This window comes from Rhynchophorus ferrugineus, unplaced genomic scaffold (assembly GCF_030347505.1).
Source record: "Rhynchophorus ferrugineus isolate W39M unplaced genomic scaffold, kcgeb_rfMv2 rfM4, whole genome shotgun sequence".
Classification (NCBI taxonomy): domain Eukaryota; kingdom Metazoa; phylum Arthropoda; class Insecta; order Coleoptera; family Curculionidae; genus Rhynchophorus; species Rhynchophorus ferrugineus.
The window spans coordinates 48,508,390-48,528,416 of NW_027472583.1; positions in this window are offsets into that span (position 1 = coordinate 48,508,390).

Sequence of the window (20,027 nt, forward strand, 5' to 3'; positions counted from 1 at the left end):
CTAAAAAATAGGTTAATTTACGACATCACGTTAGAAACCTCTAAAATTAGCAATGTTGCCTTAGTATATTATGCATGTATTATACATATAAACCTTCCTCTTGAATCACTCTATCTATTGAAAAAAAACCGCATCAAAATCCGTTGCGTAGTTTTAAAGATTTAAGCGCACATAGGGATATAGGGACAGAAAAGGCGACTTTGTTTTATACTATGTAGTGATAAATTTAATGTTAATCAGGAAATTGTAAAATAAATATACGTTTATATAGATAGACGTTTATACAAATAATATTAAACTGTAGTATTCTAGGTAATATATTCTAGATCCAAACAGAAACGTAAATTAGAACCTTGAATATAAAACAGAAACTTCGAAAAACACCTGGAGAGGGTGTTAAGAACAATACCCATTGCGTCTGAGCAGAGACCTAACCAAGGTGTTTTTCTTAACATAAAACTTTAAAATGCAAACAACACATTGCAATATGAAAGAAAAAAGCCTACACATGAATTGAAAACTAAACAACAATATATAAAAATATAAATAAAATAGAAATCAGACAGTCAATGGATTTCACTTTGGAAAAATTCCTCGTTTGTTACGACGATCCAGTACTACTAGTACTAGTTATTAGTGATTATTAAAGCAATCTCTGATGAATACAGTATGTAGAGCTTCTATTTAAATGGCACTTTACTTTTAAAACAACAGTTTTTATTCAATTCTTGATTACGTATGAATCATATAATGATTTCCCATGATTATTTAAGTCGGTTTAAACTATCAGTGTTGCTGCTTCATAAAATATCGGCCGTTCACTATGTTTTTGGCTTCGAGGAAAATTCATCTCCCTCGAACTTCTGAAACTACCACTCGAGAAATTGATTTCCCTTTATTCCGGAATTGCCATATTCTTCTAAGAACGATAGGTCTTATAAATGTTAACTGTTCACTTAAAAATGTGATAGTGATAGAAAATAACTATTATTTGAAGGTTGTGTTGTTAATATATAACTGTACATTACTTAATTGATGGCATCTTCTTTTATATAATATAAAAGACCTATTTGTACATCTAATATTACTAATAATATCCCACAAATAGTTGAAACTAAATATTCGATGGGATATTCAATGCAAGATAATCTGACTGTGCACTGAAGAACATGACAATAGCCAAATAAATACACCTAACAAACCATAAGCCCTAAAATTATATAAAAAACCTTCAAAATTATATATTTATTTCATTAAATGTAGTTAATCATATTTTGTATAGTTAATCCTATATAGTTTTTATAAAATGTTCATCCTATATAATAATTTTACGATAGTAGCTATATATAATTCAAATAAATAAAAATATATTGGCACAATATATCAAATTATAACTAAGAAGGTATCTAGTTCTATCATAAATTATCGTTTTTTTATATAAAAATGTCGAATATATATACATTTTATTCGGTTTATTGAGCTGTAAGCAGATATATATTTTATCTTAGCAATATAACATCCCCTTTTATCAGATATCGGGTTTGGATTTTATGCCTTAATGAAAAAGTTATTTTTTGAAGGAAGTTATACTTAAAGTAACATTAAAAGTCTTGCTAAATAAGAAAGTTAACTGAAACCAAGGATTTTGTGTTGTGATTTTTATCACTTAATTAATCATCATAATTTTTAATTTTTAACGTATACAAAACAATTTTAAGGTATTAATTAAATGGCTTAGCAATTATAGAATCGCATTGGATAATTTTGTAACGAGAATATTCATGCAAAACGTCATGATGTCTTTGCTTGTCATGTGTCGTTTCCTTGAAATATAAACAATATATATCTTTGTGGTGCAATCATGATACACATTTTCTTAATAAAACACAATTTTCAGGAAGTACTGGTAATTTATTTTTAGCGCAAAGAATGTTTAAACCGATGGGCGTCGATTACTATTGAATTATATAGATGCACAAATAATAGATGGGATGAGATGAGATGAGATAGATGAACAACAAACTGATGCAGAGCATCAATCCCATGTATATACCTATTTATCAAGGCGGAAATCTCCAATTGGGACAATAACCTGATCTATCTCTCTAATCAGATCCAAATTTCGGTTAAGACTTGTCTTCGGTCAAAAAACATATTTCACTTAAATCGCCATCGCTCGGTCAACCATACAAGGTTCTTTCGATAAATCAAAATCTACAAGTCAGAAACTACTACAACAAAGCAGACGCATACCAGTTCAAGAATATTCTAATTATCAACGTTTATCCGCTTATTACTAGTTATATTGACGTCAAAGCATATTCAGCGTTCGAAGCAAGTACACAAGGAGACTTTTTCGGCCAAATTACCATCGTTTGGTCAATCATAGAATGTTCTTTCGATAAACCAGAGTCTACAAATCGTCAAAACAAAGCAGATGCATATCAGATCAAGAGTTTTCTAATTATCAAAGTTTATCCGCTTATTACAAGTTATATTATCGTCAAAACAAATTTAGCATTGACATATAATTCGAAGCAAGGACACAAGGAGATATTTTCGCCACAATGCTTACAAGGAAACCTACGGTCTGTAGTATAGGGAAGCGTACGACTGACCACTTTATAACAATTGCATTCTTACTATACTCCTTAGAGACAAGAGTACACCGCTATTTGTTATGTTGTTTAAGTCTTATTAGTCTTAATAAATAGTATTAAGGTAGTGCCACTTTTCTTTATCCCTCGATAGAGAAAATAAGCGTGCTTCTAGACTCTTATTGTAAAGAAGAAAGAGGGCATTTTGAATTGAATTTTGATATTGAATCAAAATCGAAGCAAAACTCAAAACGCAATTGTAAACCATCTCAAGACCCATCCATCCATACCATCATGCTATCCAAGATACTAAAGCTTCCAAGACCAAATCGGAAATATCTTCTTGGAAATAATCAAATATTCAAGGCAAGAAGTCGGGATCGAGTCCGAATTATCTACTATGAGCTATTTCAACCTAACGGTCCATCAGTAAGGAACACTACTCATAATTATTGTTGCATACCAGCCAGCATTGATCCCTGCTGCTCTCAAACGCTATTTTACATATTTACGTATTTTTGAAATGACCCCTTCTGATTATTACTTGTTTCGGTTGATGACTCATGGCTTAGTCGAGTAATATGTAAATACGTAGAAGTTAAAGATTAGGTAACAGAATTACCATATTCTTATAAAAATCACAAGTGTCTTATTAGAGTGCCTCAAATTAAAGAAAGTAAAAAAAGGTTTCCTACAAATGTTGACTTAAATTTTAAAAATGTGATAATAATACTTGAAATACTTGAAAGAATACTAATACTTGAAAGTTATGTTGTTAATATATAATTGTACATTAATTAATTGGTGACATCTTCTTTTATCCAACATAAGAGACCTCTTTATACATCCAATATTACAAATAATAGCCCACATAAATTTAATCGTTCAGTTTCTATAGGCCATCCATCCGTCCATACTATTATATACGACATAGTGTGACTGTGTGTGTGAAAAGTATATAAAAAAACCCCCGCAAACTGAATATTTTAGTTTAGTTGCTTCTAATTTAGAAACTAATACGAAGTTATATCCACAAATAAATATATTATAAATAATAAAGAACATAACTGGGAAAGTACCCAGTTATGTCTTAAATTATACTTTTTTGAAATAAATATGACGAATATATATATATATATATATATATATATATATATATATATATATATATATATATATATATATATATATATTTATATATATATATATTTCATATATATATATATATTTCATACATATATATATATATATATATATATATATTAAATATATATATTAAATATATATATATATATGAAATATATATATATATATATATATATATATATATACATATATATATATATATATATATATATATATATATATATATATATATATTATTCATGTTCGTTGAGCTGTAGGCAGATATATATGTTATAACTCTATTTTACATATCTACGTATTTTTTAAATGACCCCTTCTAACAAAAACCTTTTTTCCTTCAGTTGATGCCTCAAGGCTTACTCGAGCAATATGTAAATACGTAGAAATTAAAGATTAGACAAAGGCGAATAATTTTTCTAATGTATGATGCATATGCTGTCTGAAAGAAATACTACGAAAAACACACAAAAAATTACCAATACGATAATGCTTGTCCAAAAACAATTACAGTTTTTCCAAAATCACGAAAAAGCTCTCTTTGCAAGCACAAAAAATAGTCATTTTCCAATATTCTAACTTGCATTTTAGCTAGACTCTCCTTTTTACCAACGGGGGTTCATCTGGACTTGGACTGGACAATCTATCTGTTTGTCTACACGGTTCAAAAAAACAGAAGCACGTGGTGAATGCTTTCACAAGTTTAATACTAGAACCTCACTATGAGTTCTCTAAAATAACAGGTATATTAATAAGTGAACTTTTCTTCGCTGAAAACATATTCTTCAAAAATATTACGATTGCAACAGACTCCGTAAGCTCAGAAATATCACCAAGCTCTTGCCACATATTGGTACCCACTAGGTAGGTCAATAGTCATACTGTGTTATGTTGTTATAGGAAATAGATTTTGGCCGACCCTCACGACTTTCGTTTATGATCTGATCAATCAGAATCAGGATTTAAAATATATTAAGTTCTCAAGCACATATGGAATGATGGCATCCGTATATAGGGTTGTGCCAAGAATAATAACCTAGGTATAATTCAGCGGTGTCAGAACAAAGCATTGAAGAGTGCTGTTAATGCAGTGCCCCATAAAAATGTAGAAATGGATACCGTTAACCAAACCGCTACAAAACTTGCCCAGAGTGATGAACAAACCATGTCAATGTTGAGTCAAAGTTATCAAAGTCCGATACCCGAACTCGCGGATCAGACAGGATTACTCAGCCTTTTAGGCTGGTATTGTTTTGTTAGTGTAAACGCAGAGCAAGTATTAGTATCCACGTTAATATAATTTAGTAAATTTAGGACTACATAATATTATTCTGAATGAGTATATTTCAGATGGTAATTTTTAGTAATCTTTTTTAGTAATCACTAGGAGTTCTCTAAAATAACAGGTATATTAATAATTGAACTTTTCTTCGCTGAAAACATATTCTTCAAAAATATTATGATTGCAACAGACTCCGTAAGCTCAATACTATCACCAAGCTCTTGCCACACATTGGTACCCACTATACGGGGAAATATACCGTACTTCAAAGATCAGGTAGGTCAATAGTCATACTGTGCTATAGTAAATTGATTTTGGCTGACTCTCATGACTTTCCTCTATGGACGAATTGCCATGTTTTACCATTACGTTAAATACGTTATATTAATATTTTTTTACAGTAGCCAATACCAGTTAAATAAATTGATGGATGCACCTCTGTCTTGAGAATGCAGATCCAAAGCACGAAAATGTTCGAGTTAATTCTATTTTTTCACTCGGACAATATTTTAAAATTACTTTAAAAAACACAAGTTTTGCTCAAATGACAAAACGTTCTGATAAAGGTTATGATTATAAATCTCCAACTTCCGATTAGAAACCGCAGATAGAGCCGAACAATATTTTGTAGTGCCAAGGCTCAAAATATAAATAGCAACCCTCGTAGTACCGCTTAAGCCGACATTGTAGAATACGACAACGGCTATAAACCCTCAAATATCCCCAAGAAGCATAATTCAGCATGTAAACCACTGACGCACGTCTTGTTGTTCAATCACTGACGAGAACAAAACAAACAGCCGAAATCGGAATCCGGAATAGACGAGACTGACGATAAATCATCGACGTTACACAAATAAATGATAAATTTCAGACGACGACACCAAAGATTAATGCTCGACGTAAACATAAAAAGTAATTTTTCTGTTACGTTGCCTGGGACGTTTCACTATTCAATTTTTTTTTCAGCCACAACACAGCCACGAACGGGAGAGGGTTCCGATCGTTTCCCTTTTCTTATGACACATAAAAAATACTACTCCCCCCTATTTCTCTCGCTCCATCTCTCTCCTCTGTTTTATCTGTTGTGCGGAAATTGTTTCTTTTTTCTCGTGCGAATGGCACTTGGCTCTATCGGAATGGGATATAGTGCATCATTTCCGTACCGCACCATTTAGCTTTACCTTCGTAAATATCAGCCCAATATAATCGCTTAACATATCAGTTGAAAATTTTAGTGAAAAAAATATGTCTAACATTTCTGCAGTTTAATATTATTTTGAATTTTACAACGTAGTATATCGGACGAACCTTTATGTAAATCAATACAATAAAGTAATACTTCTGTGGGTTATGTATGTGAGCATCCATCCTGTATGAGAACAATCTGAATTGGTATTTGAAAATAGTATGGCATTCCCCAGGAAACAAGTTTTTACGGAATTATGGAATTATTATTCCCAGCCCTAAAAGAGAAAAAACCCAAGGACCCAATAATGGAGCTTGACTAATAAAAACCCGACACAGATACTCGACAACCCTCCAGACTTGCCGAAAAAGCGATACTACACGCTTTAAACAGCTTCACAGACGCACCCTACATAAACCCGAAAGAAACAATTCGGTTTCCGTGCCAAACATTCAAGCCTCCATCGAGTTGCCCGCGTTACAGCAACCATCAATCAGGATCTTAAAAATAAAATATGACCGGCAGTTCATGTTCCGTATTTGACCAACTGTTTCTCGATCAATTTAGTACAGATTATGTTATTAATTTTCCCAGAAATTAATTTTATTTTTGTTTTTATTTCAAAACTGATGGCAGCCGGCTTCGTGGCGCAGTGGTAAAGACGATGGGACAGTCCTCCTACTGTTGCGATAGCCGCGGGTTCGAATCCTGCTGGGGCATGGTCGTAAATATATGTTTGTGATTGTTTAATATTTGTGATTGTTCTAGGCAAGAGTGTAAAATCCGACAAGGGAAATGATCATAGTCACGCCAGTAACCAGGCTGGGTAAGACCGGATGTCTTCTGGGATGATTTCTAAAGTTGGTCACTTGCCAGTCGGTAGGCTTTAGTGCTGAGGATCGTGGTTCGGAGCCCACGTTAAACTGTAGGTCCAGTCCAGATAAACCCATAGTTGGTAAATGGAGACTTTAAAATATATATAAAAAAAACCTATAGCAGTAAATACACAATGTTAACAAAATAGGCAATAAAAACCAAATACTACGACTTTAACCATTAAGACCGACAATTTTGGTTATATATCTCATATATCGCTATAAAATATAAAATCAATATATCAAAAGTGTTTCACGATTAAATATCTAAAATATAATCAACAAGCTTCTTTGATATGATTCGTCGTAACGGAGCTAACTCTTACAGTATTATTTAGTAATATAAGTGCCGCACATAACAATATTATTGATTTTATATAATGACAATATTATATATTAACTACTTGAATTGAGCTATCAGCATCATCGATATTTATATATTAGTTCATCAAATCAGTAATTTTATGGTGTTAAACTTTATTCCTTCTCTCGAAATTTATATCTTAGATCACTTTTAAAATGTTAAAAGTTGAAAATTTAAAATGTTCATATTTTACAATGAATCATTTAAGAAGCAATATATCTCGTGACCAATCTCTAATAAACTTGCATTTTTAATATTTACAAAAAATTGAACATGAAACTGCAACCTTGACTCAATGTAAATCCAATAGTACCATCTGTATTTCATGTTCAACTTTCATGTTTCTGTCATGTCATGTTTCTTGATATATAAACACTGCGAATTTTGTATATAACAGGTCAATTGAAAAGTCCCCTGCCTACCATAGCAAAACACATTTTTTTGGCAAAATTATTTTTTTTTATTCAACATAATTCCCTTCAACGGTGATTATAGCGATCCTCCAAATTTTCGATACCATTTTTGAACTACGATTTGTCCTTTGCTTCAAAATATGACTCAGTTTCGTCCATCACCTCTTCATTCGACGAAAATTTCTTTCCAGCGAGCATTCTTTTGAGACCTGAGAACAGGAAATAGTCGCTAGTGGCTGGGATCTGGAGAATACGGTGGATGAGGAAGCAATTCGAAGCCCGATTCATGGATTTTTGACACGGGGCATTGTCTTGCTGAAGCAGCACTTTTTTCGGCGATTTCGTCCTTCAAATGGTCCAATAACGCTATGTAATAATCGCTGTTGATGGTCCTTCCTTTTTCAAGGTAGTCAAAGAAAATTATTCCATGCGCATCCCAAAATACAGATGCCATAACCCTGCCAGCCGACTTTTGAATTTTCCGATGCTTTGGAGCGGTCCATTCGACTTTGGAGTGAAATCATGGAGCCATGTTTCATCCATTGTCGCATATCAATGCAAAAACTCGGGTTGATTACGCTTGATCATATTCAAACACTGCTCTGAATCATCAACTCGTCGTTGTTTTTGGTCAAAAGTGAGCTCGCGCGGCACTCACTTTGCACAGAGCTTTCTTATATTCGTGAATGATATGATTTACACGTTCAATTGATATCTTTAGAGTGTCTGCTATTATTCAATACAAATTTACAGTCATTAAAATCATTTTGTGGATTTTTTAAATGTTTTTTTCGGTAACGACCTCTTTTGGGTGTCCACTGCTTTCACCGTCTTCGGTGCTCATTTCACATCAAAACTCGACTTCAAGCCAAATTTTTGCTTTAACTGTATTTTTTCCCTTCAAAAAGCAACATTTTATCAACACGCGAAATTCCTTTTTATCAATTTTTTGGATTTATGGATTTAATTCTACTAGCGCCAACTATGTGTCAGGCCGGGTACTTTTCAATTTACCTGTTATTATTAATTTTCAAAGTACCTATTTCTACTATTGTAAATCTGTCTAGCAATATCGCCACAAAAGTTGAAGTACAATTAATATATTAAAATTAATCTAGCTTGACATTTTTAGCAGCAACACAAATCGATTTTATAAATTTATTCGCTTACATTTTCCGACGCGTCGGACAGCATTATGTCTCTTTTTAACTAGACCAAAATGAGAAGGAAAAATCAGCTCCGAATTTTACATTTTTACAAACTGTATTTGGCAGTAGCATATATTCGACATCACATATGGTATGTATTGGCTGTTTTATTCCATGAGCCCTAATAATATTTGATCAGTATTCCTGTCAAACTCCCGCATGAAGATCGTTTTATATTACCTTATATAATTATTACTGAACAAGCTCTAACATTAATTATAGAACTAATTAGGGAATATCGCAAATTTAGTATCAAAACTCTTAAATCGGTTATTGTTCTAGTAAACATTGATGCTGTACGTAAACTATTAGATCGTTATACTAATTTCCATAGCAATAGTTAGTGGGATTTGACCGTTAAAAGCATTTTGTCTTTGGATATTGATTTAATGGATTGTTCGACATATGGTACTAATTCGAAAGGGATGATATCGCAGTGTGATCAAGAGCAAATTAGAAGGGTAACATTACATTCAAAATACATGATTTGGTATATTTCTGCTTCAAAATAGCATCAAACGCATATAACAATAAATATTTTAACATGCTATAAATTTTCAATCCCTTAATACAAAAGCCAACACTCGCATTGCTAGAAAGTATATATGTATGTTTATATACAAACATGGCAATCTTACGTCAAATAACGTGCCTGTCTATAAAATATCTGCATATATCGTCTCCTTTTTTCTTCGACACAAAAAATATTCTCCCACCCCCATTTCCCAATTTTTTGCTTCTAACTCTCTTATTCGTCTTATCTGGTGTCTAGAAATTGTTTCTTTTTTCGGATAAATGACAGTTGACAATGGAACACGGGGAGAATGGAGCACAGAGAGAAAGGCTTCTTTAGCGGTCGATTAAATTTTATTTTCAATATAGACTTGCACGTATATTTATTTCTACACGCTATGGTCGTACAAATATCAGCGTATTGTGTCGTTTATTTTCGCTCATTTAATAGTATTTCATAATCACAACAAAAAATTTCCATATGGAATTTTACTAAATATTAAAATTGAAAAAATTTAGAATGAAATGTACTACTCTTGTTACACAAGATCTATTCAATGTTGAAATTAGTTTATAACTTTTTACAAAAGATGGTGTAGCTGAGCTTTCCTTTGTTACCTTCAACAATTTATTTTCCGAAATTTCTTTTTATATATAATAAATGCTTATATTTTTGCATATTTTATTTTATTAATGATTAAATAATTTCTATCTATTAATTTCTATATTTTAGGTCGGATTCTGTGCAAACTAATATAAACTATTTTTGCTGGAAGCTTTATTGCCAAAATTCATCACATTTTACTGGAAGCTATTTTCTACCTCAGAAAAATAGTTTAATCTATCAGAACTCATAGATCATTGATTTTATTACATTTACAATAATTAAAAATTATTACATAATAATAATTACATTAATTTTAAATAATTACATTAATTAAAAATGCAACAATATTACTTATTGAAAACTTATACCTAACACTTAAAATAACTAAACTACTGAAAATTGACTTACCAACGATAACATTTTCAGTGGTATAACGATGAAAACGAGACGGGTGTACACCGATCAGAAAATGTTTAAAAAGACTAAAAAGCATTCATCTCCTATCGGTATAAAAATAAATAAATCAATTTGTAGAGCATTTAAAATTTCGATCAAATTTAAAGTCGGGTTTATCTATTTTTATTTAGTACTTTAAAATCTACTTTTTACCAACAAGATTATATTTATAATTAACCTACAGCTTAACGTGGGGTCCGAACCACGGTCCTCGACATTAAGCCTACCGACTAGCGAGTGATCGCAGACTGCAGATACTGGCATAACTGGGATGGATTTCGTTGTAAAACATGACATGTACATTGTCATTAGTAATAATTACAAACATACAAGCTATCGATGGCCTAGTAGATTTTTACCCGACGATTTAGAAGCCGCAACTATCACAGCCTTAGGAGAACCATCAACCTGTTGCCCTAACCACCCTGACAGGCAAGCCGGCTATATTATTTATTCATGGTCATTCATTCATTACTCAAGAATCATTTTAATAATAACTTTTCAATTTTATGGAAAAGAATTAGTGCTGGGGAGTGAAAATAAGTATATTATTCCATTTTTATGTATGTACATACAAAGGTTATTTTTATTTTGCCTGAGAAACTATACAAAATGCTACATTATACAATAAAACTGCCTATCCCCAATTATCATAAATAAATTTCATCTTTCTCTCTAGCCTAATGACACCTGGGATATGTGCCCTTAATTTATTCTCACTACATCTAGAAACTCTCTAGAAATTCTTATGTATGAAGATAAAAGAAATAACTCTGCGACAAAACTTTAGCACACCATGGATTTTTCATCGCAATAATTGATAAAAATAAATTTGTAGCTGTTAGATTACACGAATAAAGACGGCTCGTCATGATTTCTATATAAAGATATTAAAGACACAGCTATTGTTGACTCCTAGATTCCCTGTAAAATCAACCCGTTGGAACGACGCGACAAAACTCTAGCACAATTAGGTATTTTTTAACCTGATCTGATTAATATTGTAAATTTTTATTTCAGTAGAAGCAGTTACTATATAAAAGAATAGAGAAACTATATAAAATGCTATATTATACAAGAACACTGCGTATCCCCAATTATTATAAATAAATTCCATCTTTCCCTCTAGCCTAATGACACCTGAGATATGTGTCCTTAATTTATTCTCACTACATCTAGAAACTCTCTAGAAATTCTTACGTATGAATATAAAAGAAATAACTCTGAGACAAAACTTTAGCACACCATGGATTTTTCATTGCAAATATTGATAAAAATAAATTTGTAGATTACACGATTAAAGACGGCTCGTCATGAATTTTATGTAAAGATTCAAAGACACAGCTATTGTTGACTTATAGATTCCCTGTAAAATCAACCCGTTGGAACGACGCGACAAAACTCTAGCACAATTAGGTATTTTTTTAACCTAATCTGATTAATATTGTAAATTTTTATTTCAGTAGAAGCAGTTACTATATAAGAGAATAGAGAAGCTATATAAAATGCTACATTATACGAGAACACTGCGTATCCCCAATTATTATAAATAAATTTCATCTTTCCCTCTAGTCTAATGACACCTGACATATGTGTCCTTAATTTATTCTCACTACATCTAGAAACTCTCTAGAAATTCTTATGTATGAAGATAAAAGAAATAACTCTGCGACAAAACTTTAGCACACCATGGATTTTTCATCGCAATAATTGATAAAAATAAATTTGTAGCTGTTAGATTAAAGACGGCTCGTCATGATTTCTATATAAAGATTTTAAAGACACAGCTATTGTTGACTCATAGGTTCCCTGTAAAATCAAGCCGTTGGAACGACGCGACAAAATTCGAGCACAATTAGGTATTTTTTAACCTGATCTGATTAATATTGTAAATTTTTATTTCAGTAGAAGCAGTTACTATATAAAAGAATAGAGAAACTATATAAAATGCTATATTATACAAGAACACTGCGTATCCTCAATTATTATAAATAAATTTCATCTTTCCCTCTAGCCTAATGACACCTGAGATATGTGTCCTTAATTTATTCTCACTACATCTAGAAACTCTCTAGAAATTCTTACGTATGAATATAAAAGAAATAACTCTGCGACAAAACTTTAGCACACCATGGATTTTTCATTGCAAATATTGATAAAAATAAATTTGTAGATTACACGAATAAAGACGGCTCGTCATGATTTCTATATAAAGATATTAAAGACACAGCTATTGTTGACTCCTAGATTCCCTGTAAAATCAACCCGTTGGAACGACGCGACAAAACTCTAGCACAATTAGGTATTTTTTTAACCTAATCTGATTAATATTGTAAATTTTTATTTCAGTAGAAGCAGTTACTATATAAGAGAATAGAGAAGCTATATAAAATGCTACATTATACGAGAACACTGCGTATCCCCAATTATTATAAATAAATTTCATCTTTCCCTCTAGTCTAATGACACCTGAGATATGTGTCCTTAATTTATTCTCACTACATCTAGAAAATCTCGATTTATTACACACTACTAATGACAGTGACGATTACGTTTAAAACCTAGTTTATGTGTTTTTGGATTTAAAGATTTATCTATGTTATTTGTTGGAATATCTTCATTTTAAGTTTTTTTAAATTTTATTGTTTCTTTGCTTATCGCCATCATTTGACAAATAAGTAAATTAAAAATATCGTTGGTTAGAATTTAAAAATTATTTAATAATCGCATTCCTTAGAGTTTAAAGTAAATTATAGAGTATTGCTCCAATTTAGAAGATGTCCACAGGGATGTAACATGCGCAGGCATGTGCCAAATCATTACTCAGTCAAGGCGTAATGCGAATTTCTAGTCTAAATACTAGTCTAAAGACTGATATGCAATTTTCAGGCCTTATGTTGAAATTGAACCTGATGGAGAAGTGAACAACATATATTCACTTTTAAACAGATATTTTGTAAACGATAACAAGGCGAAGGTGAAATATTAATTCATCGACAGTTTTGTGTCGAGATTTTCGTTGGATGTTAATATTTATGGGTGCGTTTACAAATTTATTTTGTGTCATTTTATCACTATTATGAAACCGATATTAGATTATATTATATATGAAGCATTGAAGATAATTTATCGACACTGATCGTTTAATATTTTTTAAATTTTTTGGTAGATTCATCGATTCGACAATATGAAAATCAAGTGAAAAACAATGGCATATATGTAAAATATAACTAACATGTGCATGTTCTAAGGGTAATATCAAATCGTATTTAAATTGCGCCGGAACAAATATTTACCAAGAATAGAGTTGAAATATATAAAGTCAAAAATTTAGTATTTTAGAACTCTGTATTTTTACTGCTAACAAGGCCAAGAAGCAGACGACCTGACTTAGATCGTCAAAGTCAATCAAATGGTCAACGAGCTACCTCACGTGCTCTCTGTCAAAATTACAGGAAGTGAAGTGGATAGGTTTAGAATTTAACGAGTTCATGCACATCAAGGACAACAACAGCGAGCACGATACAACTGCTCCTTTAATCCAAGAACAAGCAACATTCCACCATGATCCGGAAATAGATTATGGTGCCAACAAATCAGTTACAGTTGGGGAAAATGATAATCATGCCTTTTGCTAATATTGTGAGGCACTAAAATACAGCGGTAAATCTACTAAGTTATGTTGCGCCGGTGGGAAACTAAAATTGCATCCCACCACCATATCCATCACACGCTCATTAGATTTTGGGATGGAAGATTATTCTAACTGTTTCTTGACCAACATTCAAATATCATGTGACATCGTTTGGCGCAAGCCATATGTAAAGAACAACTTCATGCCTAATTTCAAGGTATTGTACCTTAAACGTTTTTTGATAACATTAAAATTTATATCAGTATATATGTAATAAGTCTCAAATAATCGAAGACACAAGGAAAAAAATATAATTTACTGGGAGCTCTCTTATAACTACCAGATGCAAATTATCAATTCTTATAAATTTATTGGGTAAATCGGATGGAGAAATTGATTGATTGATTACGCGTTATGCTCACAATTCAACAGTGAAGCAAACTATTATCCAAGAACTAGAAATGTTTCTTCATCAGCACAATAAAAATACCGCACATAACAGCCATAATATCAGGCCTGACATTTTGTTAATTTAAATTTATTTCACCAGGTCACCTAGTTAAGAATATAGATAACCTATATATTTTGATCACAATAATATATTTTAGAAATATATGGATATATATATATATATATATATATATATATATATATATATATATATATATATATATATATATATATATATATATATATATATAGCGTCAATTCAATACTTACAAAAAATTAAATGTAAATATATTAACCATAATGTGTAATATATAAAGATAACACTATAATATTAAAAATGTGTAATATCATTTACGTAAAATTGAGCAAGAAAAAGATACAAACACCACAACAAAAATATTCGAACATCTTTCAGTATTTTTTAATTCATTTTGTTTGGCATTTAAAATTAAAATTTAGAATCACTTTAAAAAAACTACAAGAAGTTTAAATATAATACGCTAATAAAACAGCAAGATTTAAGTTAATAATTAGTAAGAACGACAGAAAAAAATTTAAAAAAAAACAATAATAAAGACATGTTGGAAAATAAAGCCATAACAAAAATAAGACATCGTCTCCCTCCCGCCAATAACCCAATCAACCTAATTAACCCATACGCAATCCCATGCAACCCCCCAGTTCTCCCCCGGCGGCAAGCGGTCACCTACCTCGGACACCTGCAGAACGCAAGCAAGATCTCGACGATGCGACACGAAACGACCGCAACGAACGTCAAGGCCGCAACCACGACTACCGCCGGCTCGGGAAAGTGGTCCAGAACTGGCTGGGAAGTTGGACGGCGTCTAGCCGCTTGCAGACGACGAGCGTCGTGGCGCAGGCGTTCGCACCCCTGCCCACGAACTCCTCTTGCAAACTTTATCTGCTACCTGTTTCGAGTTATTCCGACGATGACAATCTGCGATTGTTTTCTGCTTCATTTTTTTTATTTATCCATATCCACCTCAGTCGCATATCAAACGAACACTAAGTATTTATGAAGTTATTAGCGGACCCGACAGGCATTGTCATATCGAGCGATGTGTAATCAAGTTTATCAACGATCTAATTTTTGTTTGAACACTCGCGCAGTCATATGATGGTGATGGTGAAAAAAATGTTTATTTCATTCTAGTTTAGGTTGCACGTAAATGTGATGAACAGATCTGATCAACCGTATGCACGCACAAAAGAAAGTCATAACATCTTGGATATATTCCTGTTCAACATGAGGCAAAAGCCCCGCTACCATTTACGTAATTTCCGCTGAATGGCAATAATATTATTTTCAATAAATCGTCATTATTTCTGCTCGTTCTTGTAGCATATATTTAACCATAATAAAATTAACGTCTACACAACACAATGGTTAAAGCCAAACTGTGAAACCTCACATAACCAAGATGGTGCGTAATCAAAATAATAGCGGGACTTTTGCCTCACCATAGTGTCAAATCAAAATGGTGGAGGGACTTTTGCCTCACCTTATATATGACGCGGACTACCAGCATATGATGATGGAAGAATAACAGGTCAATTGATGGCGCTTCTAGATTTAAATCCATATGTTTTTTAGTTAGACCGACCCTCAAAAGATGCGTGTATAAATTTGACAGCTGTCGGATCATTAGTTTGTGAATTAAAGCACTCTGAGTGAGGCAACTTAAGTTAATGAGAAAAAAAATGGATAAAAAGGAATTTCGCGTGTTGATAAAATATTGCTCTTTGAAAGGAAAACATGCAGTTGAAGCAAAAACTTGGCTTGGTGCCGAGTGTCCGGACACTGCCCCAGGAAAATCAACCATTAAGGATTGGTATGCTAAGCTTAAACGTGATGAAATGAGCACCGAAGACGGTGAACGCAGTGACTAAAACATTTTAAAAAATCCACAAAATGATTTTAAGTAATCGTAAATTGAAATTGAATTAAATAACAGATACTCTAGAGATATCGACTGAACGTGTACATCATATCATTCCCGAATATTTGGGTATGAGAATGCTCTGTGCAAAGTGGGTGCTGCGCGACCTCACTTTTCACCAAAAACAACGACGAGTTGATGATTGGGAGCAGTGTTTGAAGATGACCAAGCGTAATAAACTCGATTTTTTGCGTCGAAATGTGACAATGGATGAAACATGACTCCGTCGTTTCACTCCGAAGTCCTTAACATTAACAGCGACTACTACATAACAAAGTGTTGCTTCACGAAGACAAATGCACTGTATCACAAGTCAATGAAAAAGATGGCAAAAATCCATTAATTGGGCTTCAAATTGCTTCCTCATCCACCAAATTCTCCAGACCTGGCCCTCAGCGACTATTTCCTGTTCTCAGATCTCAAAGAATGCTCGCTGGGAAGAAATTTTCGTCGAATGAATATGCTATCGTCGAAACTGAGGCCTGTTTTGAAGCAAAGGACAAATCGTACTACAAAAATTGTATCGAAAAGTTGGAGGGTCACTATAATCAATGTATCACCCTTGAAGGGAATTATGTTGAATAAAAAAAAATAATTTCGGCAAAAAATGTATTTTACTATGGTAGGCCGGGGACTTTTTAATTGATTGATAAATATCAGTTATTCCATCTACATTACTAATTACAGTATCTGGCAAGTATCTATCAAAAATGTATTGATGATATATCTAGGGGCATTCGAGAATTTTATTATCTTAATTGTCACAGATCATCAATCGGTAAGCATAGAATTTCATTGCGTTAACTTTCTTTCACGTTTCACATTAATTTGTGCGCCTATTTAAATATTTGTCATAGTAATCTAGCAAGTTAACACAGATACTAAAGCATCAGCTATTTGTTTTTATCCTAATTTTGCTGTGGTTTTAAAATTACTAGGTACTTATTCTACAATGAATAATTGGCGCTTAACATCTATAGTCGATTTAAAACAGTAGTAAACCCACGTGATCTGAATTGATGTCGCAATGTTGCCGCATTAACTCTGAGTTTTAGTACATTTTGGCTTTGACATATAACAAATTTCTAATTAAAATAACATAATTAGACAAAAATGTTATGAAACATATATAGTTTATTTTAACATTAAAGTACATCTAATGCATATATTATCGAAAGAGTTAAAACTACAATTAAGTACACAGCCACAATAATTTATAAGTTAGAGTTGTTTTATTATATTTACATTGAACTTTCCAGGCTAGTAACATATTGATAGTATTCTAGGCGCGTTTTTATGTAGTGGTTTCAAATCGAAATACCCTGAAAGCCTAATCCACCTAATTAGCACTTGTATATCTGAGTAATGTATTATACTTTAATTAGAGAGCACATTTATGTTTTGCGCCTAATTCTTGTTTACTTCGATGTAATGTTTTCTTGTAATTTTTCTTGCAATCTTGTCATTTAGATATTACTGTATGTCCCCATTTGTTCTCTTACCACATGTATACATATTTCTTTTTAAATCTAGATTTTATCACTGATGAACTAGATTTAGTCACTTTCAGAATCACATACAATTAAATAACTAAGCTTTTTATTTCCAATCTATCAAAAACTTGCTCAAGATTCCACCTTTTGTCATTTTTTTCTTCAGTGTGTCTGATCGAGCTCACCCAAACCAAAGGTGTTGTTGTCAACAATGCTTCTTTCAATAAATTCAGTTAGTTTTGGTTTGAATATCCTTCTCGACCTGAATGTCTTTTGTAAAAATTCTTTGTAATACGCCATATCAACTCAATTGTATTAAATATGCAGTGATAGAGAGGAAGGCATAATATTTTGTGACCATAATGTTAAGCAATTGGATGTACACCATGTATCTTTTCTCAGGCTTATTTCTAAAAAAGTAAATAAAATAAAATGCAATTAAATATTTCATTTTTATTTACAATTATCAATTTAAAATTTTAAATAGTTCATTCTTTAACGTGGTTTCTTCAAAACATATTTTATGCACATAAAGCCATTCCTTAATTACAGTCTTTGTTGATGCACATGTTGGGACCTTCTCCACCAGTGTACTATGATATGGTGTCCATAACAATAACTGATAGTTCCTCCAAATTATATGTCCAAGTATAACGACCAGAAAAGATCGTCGATTTATTAATATGATTAATTGAAATTGAAATGAAGTAATTAACAAATTAAATCTACCAAAACTTACAAAACTAAATTAAATTCTTAGTAATATTTCGACCAGATATGTGTACATAAAACACCAGATAGCTTCTTCTTTTCTGCATTATACAATGGCGGTAACCATGATGATTTTCTATACAATTATGCAAGTATAAAATTCCGGAATTGTTATCGCGCTCTCTAAATTTCTAAAGAGGAAAAATTCTAAAGAAACTAATATAGAAAACAGTCGAAAACTATTACTAACTCTTTTATATCTTACTAAAGGAATCTCGAAAAATTTAATAGTTAAAAATTTTTGTTATAATGGAAAACTTTTCAAACGTTTTAATCTGAAAAAGTTATAATTTGAAACTTAAAACAATTAAATAGATAAAACGTCAATAAAATGTGAATTAAGTAAGATATAACATAAAATCATAAAATAAATATTTACTATTAGTATATTCTAAGTTCTATAGTATATTGTAGCTAATTTTTAAATAATATCATAACAATTGTTATACACATTTAATACATTTTGTGTTTCTTTACATACATTACTGTGTCATCTAGTTATAAAAACTGTGTTGCTTTATTAATTTTTACAACGCTTGTTATAATCAGTATATATAATAATTTTCTGTAAATAATTGAACATATTAATATGTATAAAAGTATAATTTCACCATGATCGAAAAATCGCATTTTCCTAAATAAGGCATATAGCATAGACATTGAGTTAAATGTAAAACTTGTTATTTTACAACTTGTAGGCATAAAACGTTGTCATGTTTCAAATTCACCTTCACAAACCAAACATATCTGCTTGGCTTCCTCAGGTAATCAACATGTTCTTTGTTATAGTATCGAGTTCACACTGGTATCTGGTACTACCTATTTATAAATAATAAACTGGTGCTGGTGTTGAAGCAACATTCTCTATCACCTTGACTGCTGGTGATCGTTTACAGCTATTCTGAGTACGAATACTGTTAAATTACTATTCCACAAATTGTTCTCTTTATATCTTAAAACACATCTTTTATTGACTTCATAAAAAAGAAAAATCTATAAAAACTCCATTCACTCTTTATTCTACAAAAATACTCAAACCTTTATACTTTTAATATTCTTACAAACATATTC